Source organism: Copidosoma floridanum, unplaced genomic scaffold, assembly GCF_036245765.1.
Source record: "Copidosoma floridanum isolate Cflo_tuat_1 unplaced genomic scaffold, Cflo_Japanese_pri ptg000030l, whole genome shotgun sequence".
Taxonomy (NCBI): domain Eukaryota; kingdom Metazoa; phylum Arthropoda; class Insecta; order Hymenoptera; family Encyrtidae; genus Copidosoma; species Copidosoma floridanum.
In genome coordinates, this window is record NW_028321907.1 from 35,840,343 (window position 1) to 35,859,704 (window position 19,362).

General features: G+C 36.3%; 1 protein-coding gene across 2 annotated transcripts in view; it reads right to left on the minus strand.

The window, feature by feature from the left end:
* Positions 1–19,362, minus strand: part of wapl (cohesin release factor wings apart-like) — a 436,770-nt gene that overhangs the window by 355,324 nt on the left and 62,084 nt on the right. The window lies entirely within an intron of this gene.

The following is a 19,362-nucleotide window of genomic DNA, read 5'->3' on the forward strand; positions in this document are numbered from 1 at the left end:
TTTTACAGTCAGAAACTTTTTTGAAAAATAGAGGGATATAAAGTTGAGTCCAAGAATCAAGGCCAAATAAATTTTTCGCGAGATAGAACGATGAAAATTGAATAACCCTATAAGAAGTTATCAAAAGCTGTAAACAAAAGTGTCCTTTATGTAAAAATATATAGCAACTTGGGTTGTTAAATTTACAGATTTACTTATCACAAGAGTTAGTTACATCACAGTTTAATCACACCTTTTTATTGCAATTTTTATTTGGCCGGCTTTCTAATTCCAACTTACTTTTATTTTACATGTTATCTTATTAATTCATGAGGATGATCAGTGTGCAAGCTAATGGTAGTACTGTCGTATATTAATTGATTTACAAGATTTTTATAGAATTAAACATATTTTATTGTTAGTCTCCAAAAATAATCTAGCTATATTTTTGTGAATCTAGAGTACGTAGGAAAAAAGTTATGGGCATTTTATCACTCATCAGTTAAACACCTAATCTGATGCAAAATGGCGGTTTATTTTGTATTTCAAAAAACTGACCTACAAGATATTTACAAAAGTTTAGGAAGAAGACACAAAACACATAAATTACATTTTAGTCACCTTAACATACGTATTTGGTGCCTGTGAGATCTTTCATAAGCGATTGAATGAATAAAGTCAAGAGGTTAAGCACGAGTATTGCAACTACCTCTTTACGCCCTCAGGCCGCACTTTACTTATGTGTAGGATGCATAGGCAAGGCATATTAAGAAGCTGTGTGTGTACTTCAAACTATTTGTTTCGACACGTACTATTATCTTAAAATAAAAAAAAAACTATTTTCTTGATAATTACTAATAAACCACTCATACAACTTCTTTGTTGCTAACAATACTTTAGTAAAAATAGGAAAAATCTATTTCGTCATAGTATTTTTATAATATACAACTCATTTATACTATTTGCATTGCACTTTTGACAAATCCAAGCAAGCCGTCTTATGCATTGAGAAGGAGAAAACAATTTGAGAAAATCAAAGAAAATTTAGACATATAATTATATAATGTAAGTCAAAATCAAATGCGAATGCGATAACATACTGTTATCGAGAAAAAAAAATTAAATTGGCTATGCCGTTCACTTCTTATTTTTTACCTCCCATGTAAAAGTATTTGTATTATTTAATTTATACTATGAGAAACTAGATACCTTAAAGAATGTTCTGTCAATTTTTAAACAGATTATCCATACACTAATGAGTACTGGCGAGTTGAACACAATAGTCAGGTAAAGTTAGCAAATCCAGTACATGAAATTGCAAACTATACTTAAAATTTTTTTTCAGATAATAACAATATAAATAACATTTCAAGTTTTAACATCGATCCCAATAGGGCAAGATGGTTTAAAAAATGGTAAAAATCATTAGTGACTTTTTTGCGATTTACGAAATAACTATGCATTTGACAAATAAAGTGTCATGAAATAAAAAAAGCGTAATAAAAATACGAATTTAGTGAGTTTTCTTGAGCTCTGATCGGTTTAGTAGTTTTTTAGTAAATTGTGAGGAACCATTTTTTTGAGCCATTTTTTCGAAATTCCATAACTTTTGTTCTGTTGCATATTAATACTTGAATCTTTTACTAAATATGTATTTTATAAGCCTCAATAGTCACACAAAAGTTTAGCAAAATTAATGTTACACTTTTTAATAAGCTTTAAACAAACCGAAAAACGGTCTTTCCGAAAAATGGCCGTAAAAAAGTTTGCGGTCAACGTAGACCAATTTTTAAACGTATTTCTGTTAATCGATAGTTGCTCTACAACATCCTGAAATTCCTTACTATTATACCCAGCCAAAGTGTGAAAATAATGAATTTTAAAAAAGGGAGCTTCCACTGTCCGGTGGTGGGGGGCCGCTGAGCTCGAAATGCGGCTACATGTAAAATTTCACAAAATTTTAACTAAATTTTTTTTTTATTTAATTATTATTATACTTGCCTTTTTTGTTTAAAAACGTAAAGAAATTTAAAAAAAAATTAAGTCAAAATTTTGCAGAATTTTCCCTATAACCGCATTTCGAGCTCGGCAGCCCACCACCACCGGACTATGGAAGCTTCCTTTTTTTAAATCTCACACTGATTCTTTCATTTCATTATACGGAACAGCTGTTGTCTTTACATCAATATTTTTGCCTTTTTTATTGAACTCGGTCTTCTGTCATTGTATGCTGAGTGTATAACAATATTCATAATGTGTGCGCTTAGCCTTGTATTCCAATTACGTTAGAAATTACCGTAACTTAGGAATTTGCTTGATACTACTTTACATAAAGTGCTGTTTCACATGTAATGCAATACATTTGGAATTTTAGATTACATTTTTTTACGTAGAGTTTTATTCTACAGCTTTACATATATTTATTTGTTTATTCATTTATGATTAAAAAAGACTTTTTACACAAAGTTCTTGTTATCATGTATTAAGGGGAAAAGAAAGTTCTTCCTTATCTTCGTACTACAGACTGTGCCCCCGACATAATCGAACGACTCTTAGCGATCATAGCAACTTGCTTTTTTTTGGTTTTGATCAAGTATTGTGATTTACGGTAATTTTTCCTGATATAACATTCTTGTAATCTTATATGATTGATGTTAAATTTATTAATCCATTACACTTGTAACTTAACACGAACTCATCACGGGGTATTTAGAGAAATAGAAAATTTTTGTTGTCCCCGTCCTTTGGATCGCACCTCGCAAAACAGTCTAGCGACTCCCGGCTACTTATATTCTTGTTGATGTATAACCTACTTGACCTACTGACTTTCTTATTAACTTATTTCATGTATTGTGATCAACGATAATTCTATCTAATACAATATATTCGTAATTTTACATGTGTTGGATTTTTACTTGTTTATCCATTATTTTTATGATTGGTAAGTTACTGTTAATGATTTTTTCTTTTTTTACATAAATATAAACTTGACATACTTTTTTCGTCTTTACATATTAAAAAAAAAATTTTTTTTTTTAATTCTCTCCCTATGGACTGCGGTCTTCCTCATTTCGTAATAAATTTTAATCATGTGTCGTGGTCAGCGATAATTCTATCACGCGTCTGGAGTGCTCCAGTCACCGCTCTGCTCAAGGTTGTACTATTGGCTCGCTTTGAACTGCTGTCAAATCTCGCGCTTCTTTTGGACTTCTTTGCTCACCTGCAATCATTCTGTAAAACATTATTAGTAGGGCCTCTCGATGGAGAAGGCACTTGTATATAAGAAAAAGAAGTCCCATTCCTGCAGTTATTAACCTTGCCATTAAATATGCAAGCCATTTAAATTTCTTTTCGCGATTGTTGAATTTCAGCGAGCGTGGGGGCCTTTTTAATAATTTTGCGCAAGGGTGTTCCATCAGCTAGTGGGTTACTTATAGTGTGTCCTCGCCTAATAATTAGCTCAAGTTCTCCGAGTGACAAGAGCATGTTGACACCATCTTGGATCCCCTTATCTTTTAACGTTTCGTTAATTCTTTTAAGATCTCATTGATATTTATAGTAGCCATTTCAAAGTAGGTAGTATTTGGCCTCTCATTTACGTTTGACGGGACTGATATGCAAACGTTCATGTTGTGAGAAGCACATCTTGTATTAAGTCGTAGAGCGCACAAGCTTTTTAGTGAAATTGTTCTATGGTTCAAGCCCTAGTACTCTATAAACAGCGACTCCTCTTGTCCTGCTGTAAAAACTTAAAGGTTTGGTTTATGGAATCGGGCCCAGTACGTGTTTCACAGTTCCACGACTGTAACCATATATTATTTTTAATTGCTTATGCTATGTTGTACTATGAGCCTTGCTTCGTAAGAATCGTGTTGCCTTTTCTCTCTTATTGGTTCCGTATGTTCGCAGGTGAATGACTAGCGCAGTTTCTTACATCTTATAACTTCGAGAGCCGTTATTACCATGTATGTATTGATAACCCTTATTAATGGCCATATATTCATGTTCTGGCTATATGTAAGCATAAGTATTCAAACTATTAAGGCTTTTCTGCTTTATTGGCAAAGCAAAATTCTGTTTAGATCAGCGTAGTCTTTATCTAGCAGCGGTGCTGAGTACCAAAGCCAGTGTCGTGCTTTGGACTATAATAAAGATAGACAGATGGTAATCTTGAGCACTTTAAGAAGTATTCATGAAATTGAAGCACCTAATTATAATTTCGATACAGACAACTAAAATATTTTGAGATTAGTTTTCTGGATGTATGAATTGAAAAATTGAACGAGAAATATTATATCACAAATAAAAAAGATAACTTATCTATCGGGTGCACATGAAAATTGTCTAGGTGATGTAGATAAAAGTGTGTAGGTAGGAAATATGAACGCGCGTAAGGGCATTAGTGTGCGACTTTACGACCACTTCCTAACTGTACTCAGCATTCCACAGCTAAACCTAACAAGCAAGTCACTGCTTACTTTACGATACTACTAAAAATTGGAGAGATGCAGCGCGTGGTGACTTGTCCAGTAAAGAACGCTGGCTTGTAGATTAGTGGGCTGCTTTAACGCCCGTGAACTTACATCTAATTGAATCAATAATAAACAAGCGGGATGCTTATATGATATATGAATCGGTTGTTTTGTATTCAAATTGTTAATTTAAATTTATTTTATATTTCGAGCAGACTAATCTAATATCCTGGACTCGGAAAAATCGGTTCGGGTCTGGATAGTTTTGCCCATATCTTGCAGTTATTAGAAATCGCAGGCGATATCAGCCTTGGACATACTAGTCCTCTTGCCACAAAAAAGATTGCATGTATTGTGAAGTCACAGTCTGCTATGAACTGCTTTACGTTTTCGTCCAGTTGATTTATAGTTTCAATTGTTAAACCAGCTTTTTCCGCAGGTCACTTATGTTTTCCATCCTTTCTACATCCACTTGAATTTTTTCCACCCTGTCTTCCACATCACTTATGCTAATAGACATTATTTCTAACGGTAGCCAGAAGTTTTGTTACAATGTGTGTATTGTTTTTGAGTCAAGCGCATCTGTTAACGCTTCATAATCACACAATTATCTGCATATTGATCTGAATTTGGGTCTTAGTGAGATCTGGAACAATAAGTTTAATTTTCTGTATAATTTTTCAATTTTCACTAGTTGTACCCAACGGGTAAATCTTTTCCACAATGAATCCTAAGTTATTTTTTATCTATAATATCGAACTTTGTAGCTGCTGTAGTATTCCCAATTGTGCCCTGTAATCATTAAACTGTTAGCTGTTTGTTGCAAACCCTAATTCCTGTCTACGGATACACGTATGAGTCCCTGTGCGAAGTACCGGTCCTGACACTATTTATACTCCAGCTATCTATTGAAGTGCATTACCGTATGTGCTGTACCTTTTATTTTATCTTTCCTCCCTTTATGAGTTCAGTGTTGAGCTGCGAGTGTGGCTCTCTCTCTCTTATCGTATAGAGTACATAATAAAGCAAGTACTTCTTCATTCTCTTGCTTGAACCTTTTTGTATAATTATTACTATCTATTTTTGTGTTTTTATCTTTATGAATATTTTTTGCTTGTTTGAAAATCCCTTATTGCAAATATATTACATTAAGTTTTCTCCTATTTCACCTCTATGTGCGCATAGAAGTCGGTTATTAAGTATGTAAATAATCTGTTGTATTAGTGTGCACCCCATCTCACCTCGAAAGCATGTAACATATTAGAAAACATTGTAGAGTCAGATAGTTTGACGATCAGTCGCCTTACATTTCACTTATGTTTTGATCGAGATGAGCTTCTCTCATATGGTGAGGTATCGGAAAGTAATTATATAGGTATTTTTCTGTTTGCTACCACTCTTGACGCCGTAGGTGCGTCAGTATATTCGCTGATTTTGTTCAGTACTCTTAGCTGTTTTTCCCTTAAAATAAAACTTCTGTTTTTCTTGTACGATGTCTGGAGAAATTCCACTTTTTAAGGTGTTCAGGCAGCTGACTGGATTTTCGAAGCGGAGCTTCAATACTGCTCGAGTGGCAACGCGATACTTCGGGCCAAAAAAATCTCCGTATGAGGTCTTTGTGGACGCAATTCTGTAGGAGCAGCTCACGTGTACTGATGCGCAATGCCGACATGTAAGTGATACTTTATGTAATTACAAGCACCTTTTATTCTTCTTCAACTAATTGCATGAGCATTTAACTCTGTTTGTTTGTTTTTTATATTAAGGTTTTTTTTCTTCTTAGTCTATTGCAGACTTGCATATATGCTCCCAGGTGCCCGCAGCTGGGCGGCTGCATTCTGCAAGACTTATGGTGGTCGCAGCCCCTACAGAGCTCTAATCACGGTTCACAGCCCTTCCCATGATTTAGTAACTCAAGGTCACGCGTTAAGTACCATCAAGGCCATGATCAAGGTCAAATTCGAGATCACTACTTAATTGCCCACAAAAGTACACAACTTATTTAATGCCATTCTTTGATTAAGGCTTTTTCCTGAAAGTTATTAAGGTGGATTACTTAAAATGACTCACCCTGTAAGATAATGGCATTTATAAATAAGAAAATGGTATTTTTCAAAAAAGTTATATCAGCATAAAATTTACTATTTCACGAAAGTAACAGAGTAGATAAGTTTAATGTATTCAATTAATATTTTTTATTTTTTTATTTTTTAGCCTTTATATTAAGGCACTAAACTTCATTCATTCTAACAACTAATGAGCTTTGTAAAGTTATAAAATCAGAATCCATAAGAGTTCAAATTTTGTTTTGTTATTTGGTGAAGCATACTTTTTTTACGACGCTCGTAGTTTTATACTGTATTGTACTCCTTCATTAACAAAATCCAAATAGATAATATTTACTTTTAACTGGCACTTAATGCAAACCAAACATTGAATACATAAAAATAATGCTCTAACGTTTTTATATAATTATGACATGGCAAAGCATTCACTCATGTATTTGATGTTAGGTTTGCGCTCAGTACCAGTGTAAAATCAGTATTACCCAATTTAATTTAGTTGATGTACGAGTACAAGACAGTATAACAGTACGGGTGTCATACAAAAAGTATACCTCACCAGAAAAATTAAAAAAAAATGTACCTTTTATGATGCTGATTCTACAATAAATAGTACGAAAATAAGTAACTTTTTAATCAATGCCGTATTAACATCAAATCTAATGATGAATAAAAAAAATTAAATGTTTCAAGTGGCATTTTCCACCACAAAAGCATTTTAGGAGGTCATTATACAAATATATTTGTGCAGAATGACAACAGTCACTTCTACATAAACATGATTGATAGCTACAAAAAAACAGTAGCAAAAAGGTGTAAGAGATATATACACAATCTTTTTAGAAAAAATCAAGCCTTAACAAGTAGAGAAATTGTTTTCAAGACAAAGTACTGATATGGAGATATCACTAAAATATTCATAAGAAATTCATAAAGTTATTTCCCCTCTAAGAAAATTTTGATATCACCATAAAAAATTCCTTTTAAGAAATATTGAAATCTAGGCAAGTTTGACGTACTAAATTTTAACGTAAGCCACTCGTTTTTCTCTAACTATATGTTTTTTATTTTTATTTCATAATGGTGTTACATAACAAAACTCTTGATAATTTCCTGTTCATTATCACATGAATCTTATTTTCAGTAATTCGATTCGTACGTAATGAAAGTTTATGAATATAAAAAAACACATGTTGGGAGATGAAACAATATATACATATATTGTGTATTGAATGGCTCTAATGACAGCAGATGATAATAATTATAAACGCAGATGATTATACTGTCAAATTTTTATTTGTTGGACAACGTCCCCCCCCTTTCTTACGTAAGATTGTGCCTATTTTTTTGTAAAAAGCATAAAATACTCAATTCTTCTTTTCATTTATTATCAAACATTTTTTATACAATTTCAACGAACACAAAAATTATTGTTTGGCATAAATCACAGACATTTATTTACAAGATAAGTGATTATTTTTTCTTTAGATAATTTGTAATAACTTAAGGTAGGATGAGATAATTTTGAACAAAATTACAAACATCCTAATATCTATAAAAAACTACAAGTTAATGGCGCAATGAGCGACTAGATGTAAGAAACAAATAAAAAGTACGAAGCTCATTAAACCTAGATAAACTCTAGAGACTATAATTTTATTCGTCGGCTGGGCTAAAAGGGTTGGCTAGCTATGTTGCCCAGTCAGAGACAATCGGCAGCTCATCAGACGTATCAGCAGTAGATGCTACTTTATTTGGCACGTCCATTGGCACCTTATCTTCCTCTAACCATTCGACGTCTTCCCCACCAGTTTGAGGATGGATCGTACGGCACAGCACTTCTCTGCTACGTTTCGCGATTTTGGCTGCGATACGCTGGGAGCGCTTGTGGTTAACCTCGACGATTTCTTGATAGGTAAAAAGATTCAGGTGACAGGAATGGACAGTACGATTGTGTTTATGTGCCGCTGAAATTGATGCAAAATACAACCCACATGTCTGCAGTAAAATGAAATGCGAAAAGGATTTATACATTGAATATTGGATATTTAAACCATGACAAAACTTATTGTATACATTAATATACCTTGCATATTCTACGTCCAAACTCAACGTCACCTTGTATTGTAGGGCAAGCAAAATCATACGGCAGAGTCTCATCAATAATAGGATTTAAGGACTAAACTACTATTAATTGAAATAGTGGCAAGAAATAGGCGTTCTAAACATTTTCCAAAGCTTTCAACCTGCGCAGTCTACCTGTTTCTGCATTATGTACAAATTGAACGGGTAGCGGAAGAAGACCTTTTTTTAAAATCATTTTCAAATCACTGCGTAATTCCCCGCAACAATCAACATTGTCACATTTTACAATCTGTGAATAAATAAAAAACATACAGAATAACTTAAACTAAAATCAAGTGCAAGGAAAATTTTTCTTTCAAACCTGCAAACAATGTTGTGACTCTCTGACGTGTCTGAGTACCAATATGTGTCTACAGGCGTTGGTATCACTGTTTCCGCATCCGAACTTATATAATGCGCCGTTACAGGAAATTAATCCATTATCAACTCACTCCAGAGGTTTACCAAAGCCTCACCAGCAGCTTGAAAATTTTTAAGCTCAAGCTCGGGATCGGATGTTTTTCCTCGTGAGTCCAGATGCGTTCCATAGGTGTCGTGTGGCAAAACAACTCCTGTTAACTGTTTACTCAATGGTGCCATTCTGCACTCAACATGATCAAAAGCACTATGCCCTGGAGCGTTTGTTGCTATGAAAATCGCATCTAAATTAAAATCTTTGAAATGATGGATTGCAAAGGCCACATTTTTGGGAAACCTGGAAAAAAGTTAATTAAGCTCTGTCTGAACTCAATCAATAACGTGTGCATAAAAGTAGTCAAGTTATTGAACCTACCTTGGATTTTCATCTGGACCCCCATCGACAGTAAAAATCACAATTGGCTTAAGATCGCCCTCATCGGTTTTCAGCAAATTCGAAAAGCTAGGCTCTGCAAGTAGAGTATAGAAATCATGAGCATGAGTCGTTGCAGTAGACTGAGCGTGTTTTCTACTTCGGATAGCGATGAATGTCGGGCCGCTATAGGTAACATCACTAGGATTACCCTTGCCATTCGGCTTGATACAAATGCCAGCATAGACAGGCGGTATAAGCTTATGTCTTTCCCCAACAACAAAGTCGTGGTCTGGAAGCTGAACTCTATAATCAACGTCCATCACAAGGGACTGTTTCTCCTTAGCAGCGGTAATTCCAATCGGCACGCGTGCCTTGTCATCCTGAGATAAAAAGGCACATTGCTTCGGTTCCAATATCGAGGCAAGCGATTCCAAGTTTCTTGAAGTGGCAGTGCAAAATTTACCATCAGGATGTTGCTTGTGAAAATCATTGCTGGGTATAGAGAGACGAACAGGAACTGTCACTACGTGGCGTGACCCTTGCCCAGTGCGAGAATTTTTCGGTATAAGCCTAGTGTAAAGAGCACTTCTTGAAATAGTAAATACTGCTTCCAGCAATTTAGATTGCAACTCATTTAATGTTTTGCAACAGTTGATTTCGTCTGTTTGACGACGTTCATGAGCTGCGCTTCCGTAAATTGCTGCAGCTTTCATTGCATCAAGCAAACCTTCCTGGGTTTCTTCCAAACGAGGACGTCCAGCCTCTGATAGCTCGCCAATGTCAGTAGACAAAGAGCCAGTTTTCGCAAGTTTTTCTTCGATTTTTTTTCGATAGTTAATCTAATGTTTTGCATTTTTTTTGTTTTTAAGTATCTGCTGCTGTTTTAAAAGCTCTTTGCGGGTTTTCTTCAAATCACTCACATTATCAAGATCTATCTCTATGTCTCTTGCTAATAAAGAGGATGACAATCGACGTTGCAACGCTTGAATTTTTTGTTTTGTTACGTCCTAAGCTGGAGTTGAGAACTTGCGCTTCAGAAGATTTTCTGGCTGAGCATCGGAAGAATACTTTATTGGTTCTTCAAGAGTTTTCTCAAAATTGTTTGTAGGTGTTTGATTGCTGCAGCTTTTTCCAGAATGGTGAGACTCGCGCTACTACTAGTTACTTTTGATGAAGCGGATGCCTATTAAAAAGACACAAAACTTGTTATTACTGCGTACTAATTTTGAATTGCTATTTTTTGTCTATGTGGCTTTCTGCTCAAGATATCACCTATTTTAAAGTAGTAGTATGTATACTATAGAGTAGTATAGTGTACGTACGAATGTATATATATATATATATATATATATATACATATATTTATTTATTTATTTGTATACAAATTTGTTCTTAAAAAAATCGTGAGCAATAAAAATTACAACATCCGCGACGAACAACAAGGCCAGTTTAACTGACCTTCTTGTCCAGTAGAAAAGAATTAGAAAAAAATGGTATACATTACGTTTGTATAAAAATTAACGAGACTTGATTGAGTAGACTTCGTCTCAGCTTTTAAGTCTAAAATTTTCTTGTCGATAGCACTGCTCAGCTCGCTTCCTGTGTACTGCTTTTTAAAATCATTCCAACACTTATTGCACTTATCTTGAATCCTTTCTTTCGTAAGCTTACTTGCATAACATTTGTTGAAAGCTTGGTACAAATCGTTGTACGTAGCCATTGCAGATACTTGGGAAGAAAAAACAAGTGCCAGTTCACGCTGACATCTCACAGTTGACACTCGTGGCGCGGAAGTTGTTGATATATGTCTACGGCGGCAGCAAGAGACTATGTAAAACAGAGACAAAAAAAATGGTAAAGATGGTAAAAACCAGTTTTTACTTCTATAGGAAAAGTTACTGCTCGGACAAAAAAAGTTGAACGTAATAAACGTGCGCAATAAAAAAACAAAGAGAACGAGCCCCAGTAGAGCAAAATCCGTCCTGAAGATTGTCCGCAATTCGCAAAAAAACACGTTTTTTTACAAATATTGTAAATTCAATAACTCGCGTTTCGGAAGTGATGTAGAACTGAAATTTCATTATGGTGTAAGTTTTTTTGTCCTTTTATTGCTGTTAAATTTTTAGATAAAAATTTTTTTAACTTTTTGCAAACCGTTGACTTTTGCAAAAAGTGACCTTTTTTTAAATCGACGGGGGTGGTATTTTGATTTTCGTAAAACGTTATAATTTTAGTTTCTATGCATTAGGAAGAAGTTGAATGACAAATTTCCAAATTTGCAAATTATTTGACAAAGGATAAAGTAGTTTAAATAATCTATAAAGTTCAGGTACTATTTGCGCTCGTGGTGGCGGCGCGAGTGGCGAGGGCAGCTGCCGTAACTTTGTCAAACAAGCTCTAAAATCGAGAACTTTTTGGAAAAACTATGTTGATTTATTGCTAGATGTTTTTAAGATCGCTGATTACGGAAAAAATAGTTAAAAAGTTAAAAACCAAGTTTTTATTGTCAAAACGGAGTTTTAAATATTTTTTTGTGGAAAATCTAGGTTGATTTGTTGCTAGATGTTTTTAAGGTCACTGATTACGGAAAAAATAGTTAAAAAGTTAAAAACCAAGTTTTTATTGTCAAAATGGAAATTCAAATATTTTTTCTTATCACTAGTATCTTCAAATAGTAAAAAATACGGGGAAAAAAATAATAAATAAATACAACCTTGTCAAGCAAAAAATCTATCAATTTTGTATGTTTATTTTCCCTCCTCACGTGCAAAATTTTGAGGTGGTGTGTATTCCATCGATGCGTTATGGAATTGGAGGTATAAAATTTGAAAGACTGTCATTATCTCCCGTGCGTCAGGCTGCTCTGAACGGAGGAGACTGGTGATTGCATGATCAGATTTCTCTTGGCTGCTATTCGAGTAGCATTGCTGCTTTTACATTATATCCAGTGTAGTGCTTCTTACTTCGTTGTTGCATTTTTATTTTATTTCTGTTAACATTTTTATGATTTGACATTTGGATATGCTATGATATTTGTTAGTGCTTCGAAGTTGTGTCAGCATTGGTTGTTAGTAAATACAAAATATTAAGCAAGTCTCGAAAACTTATGCAATTATTTATGGAATTATAAAAGTTCTGGCGTGAAATGTAAACTGAAATACTATTCCTTTCATTATGTTAACGTGTGCATAATTTTTGCTGTTGTTTATCTTACATTTAAGAAAGCGCCTTTATTTCGTATTAATATGAAATCAATCGAAGTGGAAGCTATGGAAAAAGTCATTGGCAATAATTATCTCGATGACAAGCTTAAGCGGAAGTCCAAAGTATTGTCATTAAAGGCTGTAATATCGACTATTACAGTTAATGATTGTCTCAAAGTCATAGATCCGATACTTAAATTCCAAAAAATTACCCCAAATATTAAATTAGAATCGGATGTAAACGAGAACTTAAGGTACGAATTGTCACCGATTCTATGACCAATTTTCGATGAAGCGAGCACGCCGAAAAAAAATCGATTTTGTACGATTATTTCAACGAGAATTCGATGTCAACGCACGATGTGGCCCACGTGCTAGATGGTGGCTGGCTGTTGCACCGAGTAATTTGGGCCATAAATGAATCGATCAAGACTATCAACAATAAGTACGTTAATACAAACTTCGAAAGATGTTATGCGAAGAGTTTAAAAAATATAGTATTGTAACATATGCAGCTAAAGATGACGCCAACGAGTTGATGATTAGTACAGCATTACATGTTAGTGCTAGCCACGAAAATATGTGGCGTCGGGGTGAAATCGGTGAAACAGTAATCAAACAAGTGTACGCTTTAACTTCATTTAAGTATCGGGAGATAAGGCATTTAATTCTCTTTAAGCATGCGTTTCGAGGGTGTAACACTATGTTGATATTTTTCAAATAGGGAAAACCAAAATTATTAAATTACTGTTATAAAATGAGAACGTGCAAGAGCTTGCAGTTATTTTTTACGACCCTTCAGCGCCTTCCGCTCTGAACACCGCTCATCTCATGATATGCCATACTACAAAATCTATAATAAATGATCATGATATTATTTTTGTACTCGATGCTTTTATTTATTAATCCCGCACTGCGTATATCCTACACATCCTTAAATTTCCACGTGCATCATTATTACTACTGTAAATAGAAAATAATGTAATACTACCTCATATTTGAAACAAAATACAGTTGTTTTTTATATTCTTTTCTGGGGGTATTAATTGTATTCTTTGTAGCACGTTCTAATTAACAGTGTAGTCGCTCACAAAACTCGAACGCATTGGTATTTTCGGACCGCAGCAAGAAATTTTTAGCTACGTGGATGAGTGAAAAGAAGCTTTTACAAATTTTTCCTTCAAAATCTTGCGCGTGAAGAGGAACAATAAACATACAAAATCGATAGATTTTTTTCCTGACATCGTTGTATTTATTTATTTTTTTTTTTTTACCATTTGCGAGATACTAGTAATAAGAAATGAACATTTAAAATTCCGTTTTAACATAAAAACTTGGTTTTTCAGTTTTTTAACTATTGTTCCCGTAATCAGCGACCTTGAAGACATCTGTAACATTAACAAAATTTTCCAATAAGTGTTTGATTTTAGAGCTTGGTTGACTGGACTGCGGTGGCTACCCTCTTTAGTTGTGTCGCAAAAAGTATTTGAGCTGTATAAATTATTTTAACAACTTCATTCTTTGTCAATTAATCTATAAATTTAAAAACTTATAGTTCAACTCCTCCTTAATGCATAGGAATCGAAATTATAACGTTTGTTAAAACACCCTCTCAGTCGATGTTAAAAAAGGTAATTTATTGCAAAATTTTGCATTTTCATCCGAAAATTCAACTGTAGTTAAAAGACCGCAAAACTGACATCGTATTTAAATGTCAGCTCTACATAACTTCCTAAACGCGAGTTATTAAATTTTTAATATTTGCAAGAAACGTTATTTTTTGAAAATTTCGGACGATCCTCTGGACTGATTTTGCTCTTCGGAGGCTCTTTTTTTCTGTTTTTTTTCATTGCGCACATTAGTTATATTTAACTTTTTTTTCCGAGCGGTGGTTTTTCCTTTAGAAGCAAAAAACTGATTTTTACCATTTTTACCATTTTTTTGGCACTTCAGCACCCAATGTTAACTAATAAATATTATATGGGTTTAATTCCTGACACTTTAATTCATACAAAAAAAATTTCTACGGTCCAATAGGAATTTGCTGTACTTTTAAATATTTTTTCGCTAATTTCCGTTACTGGAACATGTAACATGCCGTTTTCGGTAGAATGAACCATTTACAGACTTACGTACGCACAGTCTTATTACTTTTTCGGAATTCGTTATCAACATGTTAATATTGTTGTTTAAAAAAAAATTTTTTTTTTAATTTTTAGAAATCTCCAAGATTACAGTTTCAGCCATTTCTTAAGCCTAGAATTTCAAGTTATAATAAATGCCTCGGCTATGTATAGGATGCTAGTCAAGCAAGTTACCTTTTAAATGGCTATTTTATTTGGAAAAATAATTTTATTACTTAAAGCCAATGTCTAGTATACAGAAATATAAAAAGATATTTTTTTAAATTGTAATAAAGCAAAAACTAGGCTTATTTTTCCAAATCTTTATTTATCATGGAGATACGGGCGATAACAGTTTGAGCCATTTTTTTAAGGGTGATATTTTAGATTCTTATCAATCCCATGGCTTTGTAAAGAATCCTAGTTGTACAAGAGACCTTTAAAAAGGCTATTTTATTTGTAAGAATAATTCTCAAAACTAAAGCCAACGGCTAGAATACGCACATATGAAAATAAGATTTTTTTTAATTAAAAACAAAAAATTTTTATTAAAACTATCTTATAAACATAAGTTAGTACTGTAAACAGTACTTCTGTTGCAGTATCATTATTTAGTTTATAACATAATCGGTATTTAACTGTCCCAAGCTCAGATCAGAACTTTCATTGACAGCTTTGAATTTGATTTCATTTGAATCGGACACTAGACTGCTAATCACACAATCTTCGCATAGTTTAAATATTGTACTATTTGTTAAATAAACTTTAGATCTAATGTGACTAACTTTCACCACTATGTGTATTGAGTTTCCAAAAGTCACTTTAAAACCACTTTTTTACTAAACTTCCAACCAAAAACAAATTTTTCACCTGAAAAAAAAGAAAGCTAGAACTTTATGTGTAATTAATTCTGTAATAACTTTGAGGGAGCCATATTACATTATATTTGATTTTACATATAAGATTTTGAATTGGTGATGCCATATGTACTTTCATATAAAAAAAACTATCTGGATGGTAGCCTGGAAACAGTGAGGCTTAAGTACTATTCCAGGAAAAAAAATTGTTTTTTTTTATTTACAATTTCCATGTAATTTTCCACATGGAATTACGTGTGTCATCACTAATCTGATATCCTATATGTAATGTCATATGTAAAATCATATGTCATCATATGGCTTTTCCAAAGTTATCACGGAAGTAATTACTCGTATAATTACGTCTTACTTTTTTAAGGTAGGTTGAGCTTAGATCGGGAAGATGTAGCACCTTCACTGGGAAAATATTGAGATAGATATAGTGCAATAGGTAATGTAACTGTTACACCCCACGATCGGAGCTGCTAGAATACCAGACATGCTGCTCAAGGCTGCGGTTACATGGGTATTCAATGTTGTACACACACGTATAGGGGTAGCTACAGCACTGTGGATAATCCACAGTTTATAGTCAGTGTGACTAACTCTTTCGACGCGCTGTTGGAAGAAACAGACTCCTCACCTTCCGAGATGTTCGCGCTAAATAGAGCAAGTGACAGTGCCAGTGCAGGTGACAATAATGCACAGTTCCCCGCAATGTCTATCATGACAGACAGCCGGCCAATGGACCAGCAATCCCTCGAGCTAAAGAGCCGAGACCTCTGCGTCAACCGATGCAACCTCCAGCGGGAGAGCAGCCCGCTCTCTCGGGCCTCAACACTACCACCCGAAATTGCCAAGGAACTCGAGAGCCAAAAACAACGAATTGAGTACCTGGAAAAAATAACGAGTGAGTACTCGGTTCAGCTGGAAAATTCCATCCAGCAACTTAAAGTACTTAAGCGCTCCAACGAGGAGAAAGATGCAACCATCGCAGCACTCCTTGCAAAGTCCCCATTACAGCGAAAATTCCGCTTATAAAAGGCCCGGGCCTTATAAATCAGTCACCAGGGAATCGTGATCTCCTGAACCTCAAAAATTTTTCCACTGAGAAAGATGAGCAATTCCCCGCCCTACCAGAAACAGTAAACACCCCTGCAAATTCCCCAAGTGTAAAGCTACCCCAGACGGCGCACAAGCGATCCTGACGCGGAAAATTCCGCAGCCAACTTCTCCAACATGGAGATTGAAAAATCCTCAAACCAAGTGCTACCACTCAGCTCTCCCCAGACAGAGAAAAACGCTTTCGATAGTCATCTTGAGGACCAAGTCCAATTTGACACGGAAGAAGTCAACAGCGCCCCCAAAAAGAAGGCGCCTCCACCGATCACTATCTAGGACCAAAAATTATGGCCCAAGATAAACAAAGTCCACATCGCGGAGAATAACCCCGTCCATCGCGTCATTACGACCTCCGAAGGTACACGCGTGTACCCTGACAACGTCAACGGCTTTCGACGAATCGTCCACGACCTTGACGAGAAAAAGGTCGAGTTCACCACCAACCAGCTTCACGAAGACCGTGAAATGATAGTTGTCATCCATGCAGTCAACATTGGCTACACGGAAGCTAAAATCCTGGACATGATCCAGAAAAAAGTACCTTCTGCCCGTCGTGTCTATCGCATGACCAAAGGTGACCAAACCTGGTCATTGGTCATGGTGTACCTGGATGCGTCAGATATCAAATCCCACGACATCTACATCAGGTCTCTCGGGGGCACTTCTGTCAGAGTAGAACAGAAAAGCAAGTCGAACGACGTTCCCCAGTGCCGTCGCTGCCAAAAATTCGACCACGCAGCGGCCTACTGCCGTGCTGCCTTTGTTTGTGGTTTTTGTAGCTCAAACCACACCACCGCAACCTGCCCAAAAAAGGACAAGGACCAAGTCACCCCTCGCTGAGCAAACTGCAATGGCGAGCACCGCGCCTTCTACTGGGGGTGTCCGAAAATCCCCCAAAAAGGAGTTCACGCTCCCAAGAAAAGCACTGCCCCCCCCCCCTTTGGGGAAAGCCACTCCTCAGACAATAGCCCATGGCTCGAACACTATTCGCCCGGGGATGTCTCAACAACACCGAACAGAAGCTCAACCCTTGACTCCTCTGCTCAACACACCCCCCCACCACCGAGACAATCCTCCACTTCATAATGACCCTGCTGACTCGCCTCGATCAAAGGGTGTCCGGCCTCGAGGGCAACAGAACAGCAGCACGCTAGACAGAGACTTCACGCTACTCAACTGGAACGCGAACAGCATCACTCACAAAACGACTGAACTCACACACATACTCCAGACAAAAGACATCGACATTGCATGCATCACAGAAACACACCTAGATAACACAAAAACACTCTACATACCAAATTATACGGTACACAGACGTGACGGACGCGAAAAATCCCATGGCGGAGTGGCTATCTTTGTACGCAAGGACATCCACTATCGAGTTATAAGTACGGACGCTGCCAACTGCGAAGCAGTCGGCATCGAAGTACACACCACCTCATCTACCTCCATCAGAATCATCTACCTCTATTCTCCTCCAACGGATGATCCAAACCTCCAATGCATAATTCCGCTGTTTGACTCCAACATCCCTACGATAGCTGCTAGTGATTTGAATGCCAAGCACAAATCGTCAGAATATAAACACGAAAATCCTAAGATTGTTCCCTCCTCAAACACTTGCACAACCTCAACATCAACATTGAGATGCCGAGTGAACCGACTCACTATCCCAGCTCACTAGACCAAGACCCAGACATCTTTGACATATTCCTGACGAAGAACTTGACCATCTCTACGGAACCACGAACATCCCTAGACCTCCCTTGCAACCATAACCCAGTCTACCTAGAGATCCCTAGATCCCTTTTCACCATACCCGTCACCACCAGCCGCATAGACTGGGTCCACCTTGCGTATAACCTCGAATCCTCCCCATTTAAATATCGTCCCATCAGGTCCCAAATGGAACTCGCCATAGCAGTAGACGAATTCACAGACGACATTCGTGCACACAAGAAGCCATCACAACAACAACAGCTCCCTAACACACACTTAAACTCCCCCGCGACCTCCTGCGTCTTATCAAGGAGGAGAAAAGAGTCCAGAAACTCTGGCAAAAACGGAGAACCCCCGAACTAAAAGTTCACCTTAACCCCCTTGAAAGGGAAGTCAAATCCCAAGTCTTCAAATTCCAAAACAAGGAATTTGACAAATTCATAGCCAAGGCAGAGTCCCACCCAAAAAATGCTTGAAAGGTCGTCAAAAAACTTCGTAACAAACGGCCTTTCCTCCCCCCCCCCCATACGTACGACTTACGTACGTTCATCACATCAACTGCACCCGCGGCAAAGCATTTGGAGCCTTCGTGCAACTAAAGCCCTTCTCCAACAACAAAGCAGTCTCCCAGAAGACCAAGCTGCGCACCTTTAACTTAATCATCAAGAGCATTAGCACCTACGCGATGCCAACGTGGGGCGCTGCAAAGGGAAACCGACTACAGGGCATCCAGGGCCCTTTTATGAAGATACTGAGGTCGGTCCTGGGCATTCCGTGGTACATCAGAAATATCCAAATTCTCAAGGAGTTTAACATCGTCCCTCCAATACAAGCAGCCCCCGTCCTTGCGTCTAAAATACGCGTCTAAAATACGCACCCAAACCCCACCATCGCCGCACTCACG